This window comes from Haemorhous mexicanus, chromosome 5 (genome assembly GCF_027477595.1).
Source record: "Haemorhous mexicanus isolate bHaeMex1 chromosome 5, bHaeMex1.pri, whole genome shotgun sequence".
NCBI classification, from domain to species: domain Eukaryota; kingdom Metazoa; phylum Chordata; class Aves; order Passeriformes; family Fringillidae; genus Haemorhous; species Haemorhous mexicanus.
This window is the reverse complement of record NC_082345.1, coordinates 71,073,318-71,091,359: the sequence shown is the minus strand read 5'-3', so window position 1 is coordinate 71,091,359 and position 18,042 is coordinate 71,073,318. Positions and strand designations below refer to the sequence as shown.

Here is an 18,042-nt window from a genome sequence, read left to right as displayed (position 1 = left end):
TCTGTGTCAATGTAGCAGGAGAAGCTGGCTCAAATTCCTGATTTGTTTTTGGATACAGGGTAGCCATAAAGTGGTGTTGCCAGTTTTAACATTTGATATGCACACTTGCCTAAACACGCCTGTTGTTAATAGACAAAAGAAAGGATTTCTGGGCATGACAGGTCTTATTGCAGAGCAGGATTTTACATCAGATGAGTTGAATCAGACTGTTAAAGTTCCTTTTCATCCACCTCTATTAACAGCAAGGTTTGGTTGTCTCAAATCCAAAACTTACACGACAGCTGATGTGCCATGAGATTAATTCCACACAAGTGACCTAATCTTGGAGCTACAGTGGGATAACATGGCTATTTTTGCAACAAAATAAATCGATTATGTACCCAAAGCTTTTTTTACTAATCAAAATTGTTATGTTCCCATGAAGGGAATTTTAGTTTTAATGACCTTTACATTTTTTTTGTGTGGTTTTTTTTTTTTTTTTTTGATAAAATAATTGTTGTGCAACTTTTTCAACAAGTATGAAAACACAGGACTGACTCATCCTCAGTAGAATTCCCAGTCCATAATATACACTCTAATGCTGTGTGTTCTGCATAACTGTGAGGAGGATGGCATAGTCCTATATTGAAATATTAATGAAGAATGTTCATATATATAGATAAAATTCTGTTAAGGTGGAGTACTCATTTTATTCCCCTGATTATAAATTTCATTTTCAGCAAATAAATATGTTTAGAGAAAAAAAAGATTTTTTTTTCCTTTTGAAAGCAACCACTAATAAAAAAGATAAATTATTTTATTTTCAGCTATTAATGAAATATTTTGCTTTCTAGTTTCCATAAATACAAAAGATGATATCTTTCAACAGCTGAAAATTTATAGAAAAAGAAAGATTATAAGAGGAAAAAAAATAGCTCTTAAGTAACAGCTATTTTTTACATTTTTAAATTCTATTTATAACAATTTTGATTGTCTAAATATAGTAACTCTCTGTGTAAACTCTACCAAGCCTTGCTAGTGCCCTGAAATTATGGAACTGTCCATACTTCTCAAAACAAAAATAAACTGAATTAGAACTCAAAAATTACTGCATATTATATAAGAGGAAGATTAAAATTATAAACTAACTAATTTAAGTTATCCTTAGTTGAAAAATTAGACCATAAAATATTGAAAATTGAGCTTAACCTCAAAAGGAACCAAATCAGATTCAAGGAATGGTCCGTGGGCCCCAGTCAATGGAGCATCTGAAATTCAAGGTATATCCAAATAGTGCCTTTTTTGTTTGTTTGAACCAGGTAAATCTCTTACTTACATATCTCAGAAACCAAAAAAAAAAAAATGGTTAGGAGAGACGGAAAACCCGTGTCAACACAACGTAGACTTAGATAATCCCCACAGATATACTAAAGCCTTCCAGATTAATGAAAAATAGAATTTTGTAACAATTTTTCATTTGCATTCTATAAACTGCAATCTCTGCTTTGTTGGCAGAAACACTTTGTATTCATGAACTATGTTTAGTTTAGTACTGCTTAGAATTTCCTTTTTCCCTCTAAATGCCAATAGAATAAAAAGACAAAGTAGCACTGTTAGGCTAACATAACGCAACGCACAAGTTTTATTTTAATTACTCATCCCTCTCTTAGGCATTATGTTTGCCCACCCTGCTACTTTCCTACTGTTTTACTTTTTACAGTCTTGTGGAACAGCCAGAACAGTCACTGATATTTCAAAGTGGTTCATAGTAGAAAAGGAAAGATTATATATAGAATAACAGCAGTGTACTTTTTGGGGGAGAAGCAAACAGTTATAGGTTTAATTCTTGTTCATAATGAGTTTTAAGGTGTAAAATAAAAGCTCATCAGTATAACAGGTCTGTGAAAACACAGAATAATTTTCCAGTTTCATGAAAGCCAATAGACATTTTTAAAGTGATGTTCTGATAGATTTGGAACAGGTGCTTAGAATGTATTATGACTTTGTTTGAAATGCTACCATGAATTTCCCCTTTGAAAGCACAACATAAATGTTTGCTGGGAAAAGAAAAAATCCTCCCTGTGTTTGGTAGGCTCAGTGTTTTCACACTGATATTCTCCAGCCTGAAAAGCCCAAATTGGATATCAAATTTCACAAGTCTCATAACTGAAGAATCTGGAATATTTGAAAATGCTAAAAAAGTTCCAGCTCTTGCTGACACACCTGAGAGTGCCTGTGTGAGCAAACAGCTCACACAGGAGAGCGGGAGCCACCCAAGCATCTCCATTTGCTACCAAACCCTGGATGTGCTTCAAAACCTGGCTGGTACAGAAAAAGAATGGTGAAGATGTGGTAGAAAAGACTCAAACTCAGATCACAAGTGAATGTCAAGCTGAAGCTTTTATGCAAGGGACCTATTTATTATTAATTCAGTAGGATTTTAAACACCCTGATGGCACTCTGTTTTATATCAGATGTGTGTTTCAAATGTTTTGGGGTGCTAGGTAGTACATTAGTCAGGCTGGCTCTACTCTTGGCTGGCTTGAAACATGTTTTCCACTGAAGAGCACATATCTGTTACTGACAGTGGTGAGCAGAAAAGTGTGAAGAACAGGTTATTTCTGCTAATAGGAACATCTCATTCCACACAAAACACTTGGCTTTGGGTTTTTTTGGTTGAAATTATTTTTCCACATCTATTCAAACATCAAGACATTCATGTTGACCTTTATTTATTTGGCAAATAGTTTCATGTGCTGGCTAATTCCTATCCTGTTTGGAAATTGCCTTCATTCCTCTACTTTCAGTGCTTTTTAATTCACCTCTCAATAAGCCATTTACTTTTCTGAAACTCAGGGCCCTGAAAATAATAAAAAAGATGATTGAGTAGTGCCTACAGGTGGAACTGCAAAATAGTTAGGCTGTATTTGAGTCAGATATATTCCTATGCCATAACAAAACCAGCTTTCATTGCATATAAATCTATGACAAAGACTTAATGAACATAATAACTTGGAAAATTGTTTACAAATCTTTTGAGTCCATTGTGAGTAATGCTGTGTCAAAGGTGATTGTAAGCAGTGAGGCAGAAAAGTAACAAATGGTAGAGGTGGTAAGAGGATGTTTCCTGGAATGTTTTTCATACACAGATTTCAATATTCACTGCAGAAGACCACAGGTAATGAATTGAGACACAACTCCCAAGAGCAGTAAGTTGACTAAAGACACATAGGAAACTAAGAGCAGAAATGTGAAAAAGGTTTTCCTCTCCTCCACTCAAGCCATGAAGTCTTCATTCTGGCTTTCAAGGCAAAACTAACACTCATGTAATTATAGTCTTCCAAGAATTTGAAGTTAATGGAGCTTGGAGATTGATCTCCCAGACTTCAGAATTGAGGCTGTAATGCCAAATTGTCAACTTGTCTGACAACTGCTTTTCAGACCTAAAGTGAAGATAACATCATAAATGGGGAGAACAAAATGACCACGATGTTTTTGCAGACTTGGGTGCTGCAGTCCAGTGTTTGATTGGCAGTGAAATATTTTAGAATTTGTCAAGAGGTAGTGCTTTTTTAAGTTTCAGCAGGCATACCATGATCCTATTGCCCATGTAATTAAAAAGGTGTTATAATACCTTAACAGCTGTCTCATAAGTTCATTATTCATTTAACATTACACCTACCCCAGTACTTTATCCCCTACACAAAGCAAGTTCCTGTTGGAAAAATGCTGAAGTGTAGATTGAGTGACACACAGGAGCTTTTGCTATTGAGTGAACTCTTGACACTCAGTAATGAAACCAGTCTTCAATGTTTGCACAAAAAGAACATTCAATTTTCCAGGAAATGTCAGTATGATTATTTTCTTTTCATCTCTTTTAATTTTTTTTATTTTTATTTTGCCCAAGGTTTTATCATCACTTAACTCCAATATGTACATCAGGAGTTGCATTTTCAGATAACAATGAACAATTCTGAAAAAAAATATATTGCATTTTTGACATTTTTTTCTTATCTTTTGAATGATTTTGCTTGCAGATAAGAACGGTGAGGAGGGAGGTTAGGAAAATGCATGCAAACAATAAATATGCCTCTCTAGTAGTCATAAATTGACATTTCACATGTGAAGAATGCCTACCTATGTGTGCTTTCAGGTGAAGGAACCCATCCTTGCAGCTCACAGGGGAGATCACAAATATGTGGGACCTGCATTAAGGCTGTGCTCACACACAAACACCGAAACAAACCCTGCTGCTCAGGATGTATGTAGAGCTATAAAAATGGAATTAGTCCTTAGTGGCAGTGGTGATTTTAGAAATGATTTCCAGGAACTCTTTAGCCATTCTTTGGGAATCTAATCATGACGATTAGAGCCTGCTCAAAGTAGGGACCTTTTGGTGTGGCTGCTGAACTGAGAAAGGGGAAGGGAGAGAAGACAGAGTTGTAAAACCTGCATTTTAGTTTGGGTTTGTTGTTTCCCATTGAAGAAAATCTGAACTATGTAACCGCTCTGCAAAGAAAAAAAATAATCACTAAGATACTTGCAAAAATGAAAGCCAAATGAAGTCTTGATTCATCATGGTCTGCAGGTAAAGACAGTCACCCTGCTGAAAGAAATAGTGAGTTCAAATTTCCATCAGGGAGATGAAGGAAACATCTCAAGCCTCCTGTCTGCATTCCCACTATGTTGTATTTTGTGCACTTCTGGGAAGATTGTTATCCTTTTTGGTTTCCCCTATGGCTGGTGTCCTACTCTCTGCAAATTAAATGTTCACTAACATTGAAATAAAAAAAAAACCCAGGTGTCCCACTTCTAGAGCACATGTCCTGATTACCCTGCTAAGCACCAATTCACTTTGTCTCCAAAGACTTTTGAACATTAAATGCAAAGTAGAACAGCACTAGTGGGAAGAACTGAGGAAGAATGACATCTGAGCATCCTTGTGTCAAGTTCATTCTTCTGAGAAGCCAGACACCTGCATTCTAGCCTATTTTTCTAGGGGAATATGAGGATTTTAATAAAATGGAGCAATGTCAGCAGGAGACCCCAAACACATCCCTCCTTTAGAAGAGTCTTTTACATAATTCCTGTAGGATGTGCTCATTGAAGTGTCTCTGGATGGGGGGATGTCTGCACTGGGAGATATCACTAGGAACAGTTAATTCTGCATTTAAAAAGTTCCATATCATATATGATTTTGAAAAGAGCTTCAGTGTCTTTTTCTGGGGAGAGGAAAGATGCTAAGTGAAAAGCAAACCCTCTGGATGTAATGATCATAATATGAGCTGCATTTATTGCAGATATTATTTAGAGTCCCTTTGCTGGTACACAGAGAGATGAGAAATGGAATCCTGATCTCAGATTTAATTTTAGAAAAAGAGGCACTTCTTTAGCTTGGGCCCAGAACAGTTTAACTTGTTCATGAATGACTTGGGTGACTGGGTAGATGCCTCCTCAGCAAGGTCCCTGGTGACACAAAGCTGGGAGCAGTGGCCAACAGCCCAGAGTGCTGTGCAACCCTTCAGAAGGACCTCAGCAGGTTGGAGAGATGGGCAAAGAGGGGCTGAACAGAGTGCAGCAAAGGCAAGTGCAAGGTTCAAGAACCAAATGGACTCAGTCCTGTGCCATGGGCTCTGGGATGACCCTTCTTGAGCAGGGAGGTGGGAATAGATCCACTGATGTCCCTTACAACCTGAGCATCCTGCAGTTCTGTGGCTCAGATAACCTCTCAGCTCTCCAAATCACAATGACATGGACTGAGGCCTTTCATTGCCTGTCTCCCTTGATTACTCAGAGTTTGTATTTGTAGACAAGATGTTGAAGATGGATCTGTGTAGGAAAAGTGCAGCCATGAAGCCCACAGCCACTACTTCATCCCCTGGGTTTCAACCAAATGTCTTACTTATCCTTCCTTCTGTGAGGAATACCTCAAAGCTGACTGGAAAATCAGGTCTCTCACACACACACTTTGGAGGTCTGTGCAGTCCCAAGACATTTCTGGTACTTTGAGCAGATTCCTGGTTTTGACCAAAGGTCGTCTTGCCTGATATCTACTTAATATCCCAACATATCTGAAGTTCAGTGGAACAAGAGCTGGAGCAGAGTAGAAACTTAAACTGAAACAGATAAAGACAGGATATTTCTTGCAGGAAATGTTTTCAAAACAAGGGATAATGGGAGGTGAATAGAGTAACCAAAAGAAAACATAACAAAGGGGAGTTATAATTGCTGAATAAACAACTTCCCTGCCTAAGGAGTTGAGTAAGGCAATAAATATACTTCCAGTGGGAAAAATATCCTTCCTAACCTTGTGTTAATGACACCCAAGAGCAAATAGATAAGTGTGTTCAGTGTTTATTTTAATTTAATTTAGAGCTTGGCCACTGCTATAATCCTTATGAGAAGTATCCCATTAGCTGGAAAACATTGTAGGCTCAAAATGAAGTGTATACATGTGTTTGTAAGAAGAAATGGATCCAAATGAATGGCAAACCAGGACCTGATAGACAGCAGCAGCAACTTCTTGTTTATTTCTCTGTACTTCAGAAGTAACATAGCACCTTTATAGTATGACCCTGAATCATTGGAATCAGAGGGAATGTGACTAATAACTTCAGCACACAGAGAAACTCTCCATTTAGGGTTGATTAAAACTCATTCAAATTGCAAAACTCTTGTTAGCACCAAGTTTCATGCTGTCAGCAAATTGGTTGGGAAAGAGCCCCTCGTTTAGCTGTGATATTTCAATGTATTTCACAGAGAGACAATCAGAGAAGTGCTCGTGCATTCATCACACACTGAGATTCTCAGCAATCCCAAGGGTTGGGTGGTGCTCGTTTTTGATGTGAAGAACACTTCACAAACAGAAGCAAGCAGCACAAGTCCAGGCCACACAGGTACAAATGCCATGATTTCACATTGCCACCTCAGATTGTCTTGTTGCATCTTGCTAGTCAGGATAAAGGAAATATAAGGTGTACAGAAATACTGTTTTCTTTTGCTCAGGGAAGGCAGGGTCCAGACAAGACTGCATATCATAGTTTCACAAGTTAAATTAGTTATTCCCACAGTCCTCAGTGGCTGACATTTCTATTGACCCTCAGTTAAGAGGGAAAAATACTGATTCCAATCCTGTGAGGCATTAAAAATTCAGAATTATCTACTGCAATCTTGAAATGCCTTTCTACCATTTCATCTTTACTATTTTTTAACAAAGTTTTTAATCTTGTGGAGGTTTCTTTTTTGCACCTTAATTGATCTTCACTAGCTGCTTTACATAAACATCAATGTATTTCCAATTCTGTCAGTCTTTCCAAAAAGGACAGGTGTTCCCCTTCACCTGCTGTAGTTCAAATACAGAATGAACATATATATGATCTATGACTCCCCCTCAGACATCCCACCCCAAATGTGTTTTTAGTTTTGTTCATGTTTATCATTGCAGCATCTCATTGTGGGAGATTACAAAGTCATTGCAGCACCTAAGAAATTACTTTCTTCAATCCTAAATACTTGATTAAATTCTGAAGACCGAGGTAGAATTAGCTGCAAATTTGGGCCAGGATGCTCCAAGAGATCAAATTGAGATTTAATTGAAAGCTACTGGCACAGCACAAATTATAGGCATTCACCTCTTGATGTAACCCTTCCAGTGTATAATTATTTAAAGCAAATTTGAGAGTTCATGGTGTTTAACCATTGCCAAGCTAGCCAAAGCCACCTAGAGATGTAAGGGAAGAAGTGGCACACTGGGAATTTAATATCAAACATGTTGATATTGTCTTTCTTCTGGCCTCACAGATTGTAAGGAAATGCAGTTGGGAAAGAGTAAACAGTCAAGAAAGTAAAGATCTTTCCCTGCTGCAGATGGATACAGAGACCTTCATAGAATTTTGGACACTTACCTTTGAGTGGGGAGAGGGGAAGGGGAAAATAGGAAATAGGCAGGAAGGACAATTCTGTTCTTTGTTTTCCTTAGTTCCAAAAAATACTTGAGGCTCTGATGTTCCCTGTGCTAATATGCACAGATGAATTCACAATCCAGTATTTTCAGTGCTGGAATCAACAAGTCAAGATGAAGCTCCTGCTAAGTGTACTATTCCCTGCTTTAGTCCTGCAAGTAGACAGATACCTTGCAAAGCTATTACAGCAAATCTGATTTAAAAAAAAAATGTATAATGTTCTTACCAAACCACCCACAGTTCTTTATAGCCCTTGTGAGTAAGACCATTGTCCTTTTATTTAGTTTGAAAAATCCACTCGTTTTTTATCATGACATATAGAAAAAGTTGAATTTATTGATAGAATTGTTCTCTAAATTTTACCACACACAAGTTCTAAGATGAGAGAAGTAATGGATAAATTATATTTTTAAAAAATATAAATATTTTTTTTTTCTTTTTGTAAATTTCTTCCTGCCCAAGTTTTCTAGTAAACAATATTTTTTAAGAATTGGCCCTAATATTTGTAGCATTTTGGACTAAAATGGTCCTCAACTCAAAGCTTGTGTACTTTATTAAACTAAGTCACTCTGTTTATCACATGCAGAGCCAGTGACTGCCTCTGTGCAGTGAATAATGAACTGGTGATTTCAGTTCTTTTACATCTGCTGGACTACTTTTGTTTGGTAAATTTAGTTTGTATGTCATCCCTCAAGTACAAGATGGAAACTATATCACTGCATGCTAGAAAGAATAAAGAGGATCCAGGCTCTGCTGTCAAACTGGAGTTCATAATTCTAAATTATGTGGTGAAGAAAGAATGGAAGGAGGAGAACAGAATTCCCTGAGAGAGCAAAAGCTGGGTTGCACCTGTGAGAGGCACCTGTGGGAAGCTGGTCTCAGCAGCAATGTCACTCCACTGGATTTGCATGCCAAGGTTTTGTCAGTGGCAGGGCAGGCAGGGCTAAAGGCTGGCTTCTGAGAAGCCTCCCCTGTGTCCTACAGATCCAAGGCCAGCCAGCTCCAAGACAGACCCACGGCCCCCATTGCCCACATCCCTGCTCTGCTGTGGGAGAAGAGGAGGTAAAGAATTCAGGAATAAAGTTAAACCCATTAAGAAGGGTAGGGGGAAGGTGTTTTAAGATTAAATTTAAGTTTTCATCATCCTATTCTGATTTGATTGGTAATACATTGAATTATTTTCCCCAAGTCTGTCTTGCCTGTGACAGTAATTGCTGAGTGATCCCTCCCTGTCCTTACCTCAACCTTTTGCAGAAGCCTTTTGGTATATTTTCTCTCCCCTTTCCAGCTGAGGAGGGAGGTGGCAGAGTAGTTTTGTTGGGCATTCATCCAGGGTCAATCCACCATGGTCACACCACAACATGGCCAGGAGAGAAGCTGAAAGGAAACTAAAGATGTGCACTTTTACTCTAACCTCAGAAACCTTGGAAAACCCAGTATCACAGAAAAACACATCATTATACTTACATTAAAAAAAAAGAAGCCTGAAAGGATACTGAACGACAAATTCCAGGTAAATTCCATAAATTTAGGAAGCATGACTTATGTGGTTATTGAGCAAACAAACCTTCAGTCCTTTTTAAGATAGTTTAAAAGGACTGAAGGTTTGGACAGCTGTGGACAGAAGAAGGGTCAGAGAATTGCTGTGATTTCAGCAATCCTCTTCTGCACCTCAGAGCAGCAGTTTGGTGTCAAATCAGGAAAAGCCACCCAGCTTACATAGGGAGAAGTGGGACAGACCTGCAATACCCATGTTAGGAGTGGGCAAACACCACTGATCTGTGTTTACCCTCAATTACACCACTGCTAAGATGAGCAGGATGTTTATGAGTGCCTACCCAGGCCATTAGTGCTGTGCACAGAGCCTGTGACAGCCCATAATGGAGATGTGAGGAGAATGCTAGAAATGCTCTATAATAAAAAAGGGATTGGATTCTGTTAAGCCTCTGCCAGCACCAGTCTTGAAAATATTAAGAGAAATAATGAATTATAATTAAAAAATAATTTTCTGCTAATGGAGCAAAATTAAACGCTAAGCTGGCACTGCTGTGTAGGAAAATAAAGTGTAGGAGTGTCAGCACCAGGATGGCTCAGTGCTTTGGGGAGGAGCAGGGTCAGGCATTAAGTTCAGTCAGGCTGCTCACATCCACACCCAGGAAGGGTACAGAGGTGAGAGGCTGGACCAGCCCCAGTGAGGAGAGGCTGTAAAATGCACAGACCAGGGCTGGATGCTCACAAGCTGAGCCTGATGCCTCAGCTTTGCTGCCAACCCTTTCTTGTGCTGTTAAGCAAACCTTTCCTCTCCTCCTTTCTATCCTAAAGCTGCTGAGAGTTACAGACTGCTGGATTCAATCATCAGAGTTTGTGTAGTCACACAAAAGTCAAAGAAATGTCATTTCAGCAAGGATTTGGAGCACGTAATATCCTTTAAGAATGAGCAGAACAATCATGGTGGGTCCCTTATGTCCTCCATGATGAGCTGAGCTGCTCCAGTTTTTGTCCTATTTATTTCATTTGTCATTTAAAGTATGGAGGTGGAGAGCACAGGCACTCTTCTTCTGTCCTTACAGCACTGTAGTGTAACACTGCCTTAATCCTAAACAAATCCTTTACATATGAAAGCAGATGTAGGACTTCCTATTCTAAGTATAGAAAAAAACATCTATGCAGATGTCATGAACCACATTGAAAAGCATTATCTATATTTTTTGTGTTTTTAAAAGCTTCACATTTCCTACTAATTATCCTCAGGGAAAAATGAATGATCATTTTTAGCATGAACCTGATTAAACACATTTAATGGTACCTGGCTTTGGAATGTTGGCTCCTTAGGGGCAAAACCATGAATTTAATAGCATTTGAATCAGATTTAAGATGGGAATTAGCAAGCATTCTATTCTTCTTGCTCACTGACACAGCCTTGAATTCTTGCAGAAAAGCTTTGAGTAGAGACTACAATTCCCACAGAGATCAGTGATGCAGGGTAAGGCCCTCACACTATTTCTGGGACTGAGTTAAAAAAACACACGTACCCAAAGCACATCTACAAATCCTTGCCTGAATCTCCCACTTTCCAAAATAGGTGAATAATACATCTGGAAAAAAAAATCTTTTAGAGGAAATGATGATCCAAAAGAGATTCACATAGAAATAAATGGTTACATCCCATGTTTCTTTTGTCAGCGAAGACCTGTAACATCTCTCTCTTGGAACTCTGACCATGGCAGCAGAAGAGTAATATAAGTAAAAACACAAATTTTAGTGAGGACTGTGGTAAATCCTCCTGAATACAAGGAGAATAAAAGGCTTGCAAATTTCAGCTATTTCAATTTAATGTAAGCAGATTGATGAAAAAAATGAAACTGTGCTCTACATCTGTGGACATAATGCAGTCCTGATCCCAGAAGCCATTGATTTCTCATTTAAATTAAGCCAGTCCAGTCCTGGATGTCATTGCACTGTTTGTTTCCAGCATAATGGGAAATGGTCCCCATGGCCCTCATGTGATGCAGATCAAACTGGTGAATCTGTGAGTGACTCCATCATCCAGATTTCTTTTGGCAGCTCTCAGAAGGTCTCAGTGGAAGTTGCCCTGCTGATTACAGCCACATCCACACAGCCACATTGGATGTGGATACTCCAAATGATTCACCAGCCACTGGGGTTGCTGGCAGAGAGGAGGTTTATGTTATTTCAAGATATAATTTATAATTTTCATAACAGAAGTTATGGAATTATCAGTGATAAAGGACAGTATTTTAAGTTTGGGAAGTTTTTAGCTGGGATATAAACAAGGCCTGGCCTTACTTAATTTCTTCATTAATAAAAGAGAGAGAAGCAATGAGTTAAACATAATCACTACCTCTGTGAAACTGAGAGTTACTGACAGCTCCAGCAAGGACAGAAGCACTCTGGAAAGGGACCAAAAAAACATGAAGATAGAATGGGAAAAGATGATTTTTCAGGCTCGAGAGAGGAAGAGAAGAAATAACCCAAAATTGCCTGCAATAGAGGAACAGTACAAAATAGGATTAAAATGTATAAAAGGAGTTTGCAATACTATGGGTGAGAAAAATAACAATAATAATACTAGAAGTAAAATTGAGCCAAGGCATATTTTGCTTAGCTGAACTAGAAATGTTCAAATATCCAAATCTGGAATAGCTTGTGCTTTATAAATGTTACTGTCTGGATAGAGCTGAAGACTTCCCTCCTTCCCTTCCTTTTTTCCGTTCCCTCACTCCCTGTCTCTCCTCCTTAAATAATTTCTTCTTTTTCTTTCCTTCCTCCCTTTCTTCCACGTTGCCTGCTGATCCTTGGACAGGTTTTTTTCCTCTTCCAAACATTAATATATTCAAATTTTCAGCATGAAAAGTGTGCAATCTACCTGTTCCCTCTCAAGCTGGGGGACCTGACAAAGGTCCTGAGACAGAAAGTGGAAGCACTTGGAGAATGCAGTGAAATGTCTGAAAACACTGTCAGAGAAGGAAGCTCTCCACAACAGAAAGGTGCTAAATCCAGGCCTAAATGGAGGTGAAGGTTTGGAATTAGCACAGCAGAGAAGATTCCACTGTGGAGGCTGTAGGATCCTGTGATGAGAGCAGATGGCAACAACAGGAAGCCAGGCCTGGTGAGTCAGCTCTGGGTGCCCTAGACAGACAAAAATTCCCTCCATGGCAAACTGTGAGAAAGGAAGAAATTCCTTATGGAGATGCTAGAAGAGGTTGTGGGAATGGCACCTACACCCTGTGGCTATCTGGGACCTGGACTCTATAAAAGTGGCACCTCCAGAAGAACACTCTGGGACCCACACCACTGGGAAGGCCAAAAGGAGGACCAATGGGTGCTGTTGGAATCCATGTGGTTGTGATACCTTTGTTTAATCTGTCTCCCTCTCCTCTCCTCTCCTCTCCTCTCCTCTCCTCTCCTCTCCTCTCCTCTCCTCTCCTCTCCTCTCCTCTCCTCTCCTCTCCTCTCCTCTCCTCTCCTCTCCTCTCCTCTCCTCTCCTCTCCTCTCCTCTCCTCTCCTCTCCTCTCCTCTCCTCTCCTCTCCTCTCCTCTCCTCTCCTCTCCTCTCCTCTCCTCTCCTCTCCTCTCCTCTCCTCTCCTCTCCTCTCCTCTCCTCTCCTCTCCTCTCCTCCCCTCTCCTCCCCTCCCCTCTCCCTATTTCTATCTCTCTGCCTCACATTTGCTGTTAAATAAAATCTGCACAATTAATTTTAGCCTATGGTCTTGTTTGCACTTTAATTCTGGCAGAGGCATCTCTTAATAATTCGATCCTTACAGAGGGGTCTCCCTTTTCCTGCCTCAATAGATTCCTGCCTCTCCTGGTTTAAGGTAGCAATTGTCAATTTTTTTTGGAGCAGCTGCTGTTGATCACTGTAAACTTTTTGCAGAATTATCTGCAAAACTCAAATGTGATTAGAATAATTGAGTAAATGTGTGTGACTATGTGTTACGTTTCTCTAATTATTTTGCATGGGCAAACCCACAGCATAATTATTACAGGGTGGCTTTCAGAATTAGCTTTATTACTTTTTAATTTCTTTGTATTGGAAGGAGTCACTGCCATTGGCACTTGTGGCAGGTGGCCTCCACATTCTGAGTCCAAGAGGTTACCAAGTCCTGTTAAAGAAGAGTTTAAACAAACAATCAAAATAAAAAAGGTACAGTGACAAAGAGGAACCAAAGCTGTCAGAATTCTGTGTTACTGATGGTGTGCAGTCTGTTCAAGTCCTCTTAAACTGAACTAAAGCAAAATTTGGAGAAAAGATCAGGTGGGGTCCTACCAGGTGGATCTGCATTTAGTCCATTGGAGCAAGAACATCCTTTTAAAGCTGTGACAGGCACTGGTTCACAGCCAAGCAGAATTTGTCTCAAGTGTTGGTTTATGGCATTTCTATGAGAATTTTTAATGAATACCACTACATTTATAGGGCTCAGTCTGAAGCTTAATTTCTATGAACCATTGAAATTAATAGGGAATTTGAAATTTTGCTGTTTGTAAGAAAAACATCACTGTTTAAGAATAAACAATACCTTTAGTTTTGACTTGCCTAATTTAAATATACCATTAGCTAAATTTTTATTTATATCTCACTTTTAGCTGCTAAAGTAGGTGTTTGTCACTTGGTTCTTAAATTTGTTTTTAAATTTACTTGGCATTTCATATAATGCAGAGTGGGAGTTGTTTTCTCTATGTCTTTTTGTTTGTTTTTCTGTTTTCATTTACCTTTGTATTTTTTTTAATTTGGTATGAAATTTTTAAATCTATCTTGAGTAATATAAAGTAGATTCTGAGACTTGTTGATTACCTCAGTGTGTAAACTCCATCACAATTCAAACACAGAAGTATTGCAAATCCAACAGATTGAGTCTATGGAGTCATCCTGATTTTCTATGCCAGGGTACTCCTATAATGAAGAAAATCAAAATACTTACTCTAAGATTTATTAATCCATCAGAAGTCTGTGTTTGAGGGAAGCAGAATTACCTTTTGGACAGATTGTTTTATGGCTGATTTTGCTGTCTAGATGCAGGATTTGGAGTTCTTAAAGTTCTTGCTGATCAAAGTTTAGGTCTTATATGTGTAAAACTTCCTAATAACTCATAAATTGATGAGAATTAGGATCCACCTGCTGCAGCTGGGACATCTTAACAGCATGTTCTATGCCTGAGTTTGACCCTACTTGAGGAAAGGACATAATGGACAGAAAAAGGGAAAAATAAAGAGTAAACTAGTATTCTAAAACTGGAGATGAGACAGATTTTATGAATCATCCTCTGAAAATGCCTATTTTTCATTACTGACTATCAAGAGAGGTCAGGGTGACCTGCTCAGATGTAGTTATTTATTTTTCAGATTTCCAGATATTGAAATGAGCTGCACATTAAATGACTAACATGGATTTTTAAACATTTTTTTGGATTGCCAGAATTCTAAAAATGAGAATTTTGAGCATAAATGCAGCCTTAACAAATTTCCTGAAAACTTGTTACTGCAGAGTCTGAATAAAATCAACACCTCTAATAATAATAAGTTATTCACTTGTTTTCACACTCTTGAGAAGGATCAGTCCAGCCTATGCAAAACCTGTTAGTACCTAGAATAGCAGAGTTGTGGGAATTTATAGAGCTGATTAGTCATTACATACAAACAGTAAAATAAAAGTTGGTATTTTGTTGACTTTTTATTATGTTTGATACTTTTTTTTTTTTGGCAGACTATACAAAACTATGAAAACATGGAGGTTGAAACAAATGTTAAATGTGCTTCTTTAAGAATAATTCTTCCTGGAAAAGAAGGGGAGGTTATAGTTATACTGAATTAGTGGATGAGGCAGTGCTAGCTCTAGGGTCATAATTTAGCTTTCAATATTTACTTGAAATTCTTCCCTTATATTAGACTGGTACATGCTGAAGACACCAGTGCAGTTGTGACATTTCACAATGTTTAGTGTAATGAATTGGTTCTTTTTAGCCAATTTAATGGAGACAATAACTCAAATTTTAAAAGCAGTTTTATAAAGCCTTCTCCTGAGTTAAAGCCACAGGTGCAGATAATCAAGCAATGTTAAATCAGATCATGTGAGATACTTTGGAAATATTCTTGGGCCACACACCACTGCCTTTTCTTGTGCAAGAAAACCACAATTCTCATACCTTTCCCATTCAACTTTGCAGTGCCAATAAACTCATCTCCCCTAGCAAAGAACTCCATCCTTCTCTCCATGTTAATCTTTGCACTTGGGGAAAACATTCCCCAGAAATGAAATTATCAAGTAAACTCCGTGGTGTCAAAATTTATCATGAAGTATCACTTTTCTTGAGAAGCATAAGGGGGAGAATGGGGAGTGAGCACAGGAGTGATGGGTTGTCTTCATGCAGGCATTTCACTCTTGGTGAGCAAATGTCGATTTTCCCTTTGACACCCTGAAATTGTGTGAGGCATTTCACAAAGCAAACTTGCTTTTTTTTTTTTTTTGTCACTAGCTGGAATTCAAGCTAAATTCAATATGACACAGTCAAAGTCTAAAGACAGACAAGAGTAAAGGTAGAGAAAAAAGGTGAGGAAAATGACAGGAATAATTCACTGGCATGATCAAGGAGCTAAGAGGGGCAAGATGTAGTCTGTCTGAGCAGCTGAACTTGTGTACTGATTGTAGATAGCAGGAATAACATTTAAGCAGATGTTAAATAAGATTGATATGACATTGGCCCCTGTGGAGAACTTTCACTCTGAATTACTGGCTTTGTCATAGAAGCATACCCAAAAACTTTGATTAGAGATCAGCAGACCAACTTTTGGTGCTGTTCAGAGTGACAGCAGCTCTGATATTTTCATCAAAACTCTCACATGACTTATAGTCTCATACAACTCCTGGATCAATACAAATACATGCTGGTCTCCAGTGGTGATTGAAAGATTCTCTGTGTGAGCTGCTGCTGTGAAAACCTTTTCAGTGGTGCTGGGGTGGAGAAACAGGCTCAGTGAAGGGTAAATGAGCTGTTCATTGTCAGGTGAATTTGATTCATTATTAGTCATTCCAAAAGCTCATACTCTGGAGATAGGTGAATGCCTAATGTGACAGATTGGCTCACTCTCTCATTTTGGGTAGAGAAACCATTCCTGGCTTTCATTGTGGCTTGGCACAAACTCTCATCCTGGGAAAATGTCCTCTGAAGAAATGAGCAACCTGGTCTAGTGGGAGGTGTCCCAGACAAAGGCAGGTGGTTTGGAAACTGAAGATCCTTCCAATCCCTTCAAATCTAAAGCTTTTGATGATTCCAATACTCTGTGAAACATATCTGCACTTTGCAAAGAAATCCCCAACATCAGAGAACCACACATCCATCTTGAGGTACCCTCCTGTGTGGCATTCACGTTCTCTGAAAATATTCCTTCTCCCAGGGTTTTCTCCTGGGAAGCTGAAAGGCAGCCAGAGGTCTTAGAGAAAAGGAAAACAATTCTTATCTCACTTGCTTCTCCTGTGTTGTGCTCATGTGGAATGTGGAGATTGTTTACCCACAGGTGATTGTTTCATTGGATTCTGCTGTGAGTTGTTTTCACTCATTGGCCAATTATGGCCAAGCTGTGTCCGGACTCTGGAAAGAGCCAGGAGTTTTCATTATCTCTTTAGCATTCAGTATCTTTGACTCTGGAAAGAGTGAGGAGTTTTCATTATCTCTTTAGCATTCAGTATCTTTGACTCTGGAAAGAGTGAGGAGTTTTCATTATCTCTTCAGCATTCAGTATCTTTGACTCTGGAAAGAGTGAGGAGTTTTCATTATCTCTTCAGCATTCAGTATCTTTTCTGTATTCTTTAGTATAGCATAGTATAGTATTATTTAAGATAAGATAGTATTATAAAGTAATAAATTAGCCTTCTGAGAACATGGAGGGAGATTCATCACTCCTGCCTTCATCGGGGCACCTTGTTTACAATACTTCTGAGGAATTTTTATCTTAAAACTCATTCAATGACATTTTCACATATATGGAGATGGAGATCTGTCTACATTTTCACATATATGGAGATGGAGATCTGTCAACCTACAAGGCAATTTAGGAAGCTGTTAGAGGGCTCTTTGTTTCGAGGAATTTCCTGCTCCTTTTGGAGTGCAAACCTCACATCATTTACAGTCCTAACAGGAAGGGAAACGTGCAGCTCAGTCTCCAGGTGATAAATTTTTCTATGTGAATGTCATATGCACGTGCATTCACTGCCATATGAAAAGCTTTGAGGTAGTCAAAAACACTTCATAAGGGTGACAGAAATAACACTGGACCTCTGGGGGATCCATGCCCAACCAGAACAGTGAGTGGTTCAGATAAGTGAGATCTCAGCCTGGAGATCAGCTTGAGAGCAAGAGAGCCATGTTTTGGTGTCTCTGGATGGACATGAAAAGGTCTTCTTTTAGTCAGGAGAGATCTAAACAAGTTAGAGAACACATCCTGGAGAACAGTTCAGCTCACTCTTGGATGACTAGTGATGGATTCAGTTGACTTTTAGTACCACTGGATAATAATATAAATAATAATAATAGAAGAAGGAGGAGAAGGAGGAGAAGGAGGAGAAGAAGAAGAAGAAGAAGAAGAAGA

At 38.8% G+C, this 18,042-nt stretch overlaps 1 long non-coding RNA gene across 3 annotated transcripts in view; it reads right to left on the bottom strand.

Moving 5' to 3' along the window:
* Window positions 1-1,280: 1,280 nt before the first annotated feature.
* Window positions 1,281-18,042, bottom strand: part of LOC132327872 (uncharacterized) — a 57,313-nt gene continuing 40,551 nt past the window's right edge. The window contains exons 2-3 of one of the 3 annotated variants that reach the window (XR_009486637.1): window positions 14,255-14,353; window positions 1,281-9,328 (exon numbers count right to left, since the gene is read on the bottom strand). This is a non-coding gene — a long non-coding RNA (uncharacterized LOC132327872). Of the gene's footprint in view, window positions 9,329-13,170; window positions 13,566-14,254; window positions 14,354-18,042 lie in introns of those variants that run through there. The other 2 variants (XR_009486638.1, XR_009486636.1) reach the window with 2 other exon arrangements.